This window comes from Alligator sinensis, unplaced genomic scaffold, assembly GCF_000455745.1.
Source record: "Alligator sinensis unplaced genomic scaffold, ASM45574v1 scaffold746_1, whole genome shotgun sequence".
Lineage (NCBI taxonomy): Eukaryota > Metazoa > Chordata > Crocodylia > Alligatoridae > Alligator > Alligator sinensis.
Window position 1 is genome coordinate 895316 of NW_005841959.1, and position 4686 is coordinate 900001.

Below are 4686 nucleotides of genomic sequence, written 5' to 3' on the forward strand. Positions count from 1 at the left end.
CTTTCCCTCCCTGAAGGTACTCTGTGGCCCTCTCCACTTCCCCCAAGAGAGCAGAAAGGGGGAGCAGTGTAGGTGGCCCCTTGAATACAAACGCTGCATCTTTATGGGGGCCATAGATAGGGCCAAAGCTGCTTACTCTGTCTCTCTTTCAACTGCACCTGTAAGTCTGGGAAGAATCTAGCTCACTGCTGACATGGTGAAAGAAGAAATGTGAAAAAGCCTTAAATGCTGCAACTCTACAGTCAGCTACCTAGCTTATTATGGGTTGGTTTTATTGACATTTCAATTCATGGGTTGACAAGTAAAACACCTGAAAAATTGTGTGGAGGTTGTAGAGGGCAGCTGTGACCTTATTGAGTGCACACAACCAGTAGTGCTTGCTGTGTATGCTTTAGAAGAAAGGATTGCTGTTAAGACTCCTGATGATCTCGTTATTTTTAAGGTTTCTGGGTGCGTGATGCTGACAAGCACAGCAGTTGTCCTCCTTGAAAAATCCTAAGTCTTAGTAGAGTTCATTTGCCAGCTACAGAGTCAGATTCAGTCCTCTGTAGGCACCGGTGTATAGAGGAACCATTTACACTTCTGTTCTTCAGTGGCTGCAGAGTTCAGCCCCTCATAGAGGCTAATGCAGTCCTTAGTTATGTTCTTGGAGAGGTTATAGGAAGGTGCAGAATAGCTTGAATATTTGTAACAGCTATAGTCTTCCCCAACCCTGATCCACTCTCCCTACCTCTGCCTTGCCCTGAAATGTCCCATACACCCACTACCGTGAATGTGGTGCCAAGCAGGCCCTCTGAGGGCTCTCTGAACCATGGATATTCTCCAGGACCTGTGGACAGCTATAGCCAGGGTGACCATATGTCCCGGTTTAGCTGCGACAATCCTGGATTTCAAATGCTGGTCCTGACCAGCTGTTGAGAATTATAATGGGCCTCCCATAAATGCTGGGGCATGGGGCTCAGTCTGGCCAGGAGTCTGAGCTGCACAGAGCACCTTGCAGGTGGGCAGGCAGGCGCTACTGCCTGCCTGGCATGCTGCCCTGCCCCTGCCAACTTGTGAGAGTGTGGCAGAGCAGGAGGATAGTGGGGGAATGCGTACCAGATTTCCTTATGGTCAGCCTAGCTATAGCTGTCTTTTGTCCTTTTAGAGCATCCTGGTTCAGGTAGACCCACAAAATACAGATGCTGTTAAGAATTAAGGCCTGGAAATCAAGGTCTTATAAACTGTGCATTACACATGGGGATAATGGAAGGTTTCTGATGAGCGTTAATTTTTACCCCAGGAAAAATACATGAGTTTCTTCCTCCCTAGCTTCCTTCCTAGCTTGCTTCCTTTCTTCATTCTCCCTTGGGGTTGTTAACTTCTGAGGAAAAAAGAAAGGTATTGAAAGGGCCTAATGCAATTCTCCTTTCTTAGGAGAGGCAGAATTGAAATTAGTAATTAAAAAAAGGCACTGAGAGTCCAGTATTTCAGGGGCCTGATTCCTCTCTCATTGGCTGCCTATAGATGTGCTCATTCGTGTTCTAATTAGAATTCACTGAAGCAGACTAGGTTAATTGAGCTGGCTCCATGTTCTAATTAGAAGGCTCCAGCGTTGCCTCGTCATCATGTGTATTAAGGACCCCACCCCCGTCCCCACATTTCAAAATAGTCATGGGGGCGCCTTAACTAAACCTCATCAAATGAGTTTTAGTTAAAGCACCCCATGGCCATTTTGAAATGTGGAGGGCTTAATACATATTATGGGGAAGCATTTTAGTTATGGTGACTGTCTGGGAATCGCTCTAATTAAAATGCCTCCACCTCTGACCACCTGTATAGGCCATTTATTCCAGGATAACTCCATTGACATCATCTTATTATTGTTCTGATTTGTATTAGGATAATACTTAAATCAATGGACTTGCCTAGTGAGAAGAACATCAGATGCCTGTATTATGGTCATCTTTGACAATTAAGCACATAAATTGATGTGTATATGCACACGTGTTTAGCACTTAAGTATTTGCAGGTAGATTTTCAAAGCCACAAATTGTGGTGGGATGCCCTTAGTTCCTGTTGTCTTCACAGTGGAAGACAAGTTAGGCACCTAACTGCCATTTGTTCCTGTAAAACTCTTCACCTCTGTGACCTTCCGTTTATTTTATCTGTATAGCTTTGGGAATTCAGTGCCTAGGCAAATCCCAAAGTTTTGAATTTGTCCACTTTTGTTTACAAGTCAAAAAAATGAAAAAGCTGTTTGAAAAAATTATTGGGAAATTGTAGTAAATAATAGTGATGACAATGACACACAGGAACATAGGCAAGCATCCAAACAAGAAGAACACAATGCTTTCTGCCTGCAGTCACACAGTTAAGAGGATGTCCAATGTGTCATAATGAAGGAAATACTTCTAAGATAGCCTCTCAGTGATAATCATAAGAGGAAGGGTTTTGATGAGCATTAATTTTTACATGGGGGAAAAATAAATGAGTTTCTTCCTTCCGTCCCCTTCAGGTAGTTGAGGTCTAAAGAGAGAATAAAGGCTGACACTTTTGCAGTTCACAAATCATAATTAACTGTTCCCATGTCAGTCTGACTTCAGAGGAGATTAGTCTAACGTCCCTCCAAACCACAGTGCCGTGAGACAGTGTTGTGGCATTCTTGAATGATTTTACACCTGAAAAACAAGGGCAGGTAGGGAAAAAAAAACAAGCCATAAATTGACTAAAAGATTAGATTCCCTAAATATTGATCCCTACTCAGCCTCTTTATTTTTTTTCCCCCTTCTGAGTTCACTCACTTCCACAGTGTGTCCTGTCCTGCAACTTCCTTGTCCTTTTCCTAACCTCCTTTCCTTCCCCATTCTTGGATTTGCAAGGAGCAGGTCTTTTCCTTTTCAAGGACAGGCACTGAATTACACACACTGGGAGTACAGGGTGATGTTCCTCCAAGCCCTCTGGGAGCAGTGAGTTTCATATATCACTCAGGCTGTATGTCATCTATGTAGGAAGTCTTCCAAAGCTGTCTACCTCGTAAAAGCTCTTTGAGAAGTAATGGTGGTTTTAAATGCATTTTAACATATGAAATATGTGAACTGGATGTCAGAGTGATGATGCGTACTTGTGCTGGGCCTTTACAATTGATTTGCTACAGCTGCTGCCAAATGTGAAATCCTAGGGAAAAATAATGAGATCTTTCATCTCCATAGGCTGTCTCACACTAATATTTGAAGTAGAATTTAGAGCTGATAGAGCCCAGAAATTCTCACATCAAACTCCAGCCAGAGCAGAAGAATGAAGGTCCAGGAAATCTCAAGAGAAGTATATTGAATAAAATTAGGCTCTGGCCAAGCAATTTTCCAAGTTTGGGTGATATAGTCCTAAATTTCTGGTTTGAAGTGGACAGAGGGGTAAGGTTGTTTTTCACACATTTATTTCCTGTTCCATTTACTCTGTTACTGTGCAATAAGTTGTTCATACATGCCTCTGCCCTCTATTAAATCTTCCGCCTCAAGTGAAATGACATGTTTTACATGCTAAATCTGGAGTTTCTGCTGAGGAACAAAATGTAGCACAAAAGAGTAGGGTTTTGAAGAAACTGGCTATCTGGGTTGGGAAAAATCGGTCATAAGGCTCTCTAAATTGTCAGATCCATTAGGGATTTCTGCAAATTTCCATGTCTGCTAACTGTACCAGTATAGTTTATCTGGGCTTGAAACTGCAATTGAAATAATTTATTTGCAGCAGCTTGAAAGGCCAGACATAATAATCGTACTATCACCAGTGAGCTGAAATAAGACACCCAAGAACCCTAGGCAAATGTAAGTACCAATGTCCTCCATAGTTTTGACCCATGGTCCTTAATGCATACTTTGTCCCCAAAAGCCATTTGACTCACTATCAGGAGACTGCCTTTCCTTCCCAGAAAGCTCTACTTCTCCAAGAAGGGATGTGGCAGAAGGCCACCTCTGTTTTTCCCCAAAAACTCTGCTCTGTGACAATTTGGTTAGGATGGGCCCAGCAGAGGATACACACCTTACCCTATCTCTTTAGGTAATCTGAGCTGGATACATTCCTGAGGGAGGGAGGAAACCTGCTCCCTCTGCCTACGTGACTGGCATCACATACCTGGCTGAGGGCTTGGGCCCCCTGGTGGGCTAGAGACTGCCAGTCTGCCCAGCAACCAGTGATGCATTTCAAATTGGTTGGCTGACAGCCAACAGACGCTGGCCTCCATTGGACCAGGTAAATGAGGTCATAAGGGCTATATAAGTTAAGGACTGCACAGGAGGAGGGTGCAGCAGCCATAAGGAAAACTCAGTGAGAGAGAGGAGCTGGACCATCTGAAACTTGCTCTCTCTCTCAAAACTCATGATCAAGGAACTGCCTGCCTCCAGAGGGAATCTCCACCTGCCTCTGGATGATACTTGTGAGTAAACTACCTGAGATCTAACTAGATATATAGCTTGCAGTAACTCAGATGCGTGATCAAAGGCTACTCCAGCCACCCTGTTTGCTCTATGGGATTTCTCTGATACTACTTGACTCTGTACCCTAGTCCAACCCTACCCGTTGTAACCAATAAATTTCTCCTTTGTACCTAGCATGGGAGACTTATTGGGAGTGGGTCTAGATTATGCCTTGGGGTCCCCTTGCTTTGGCTGACTAAGGGAGACCACTACTGGTGCTTCCGCCTGCGGGAAG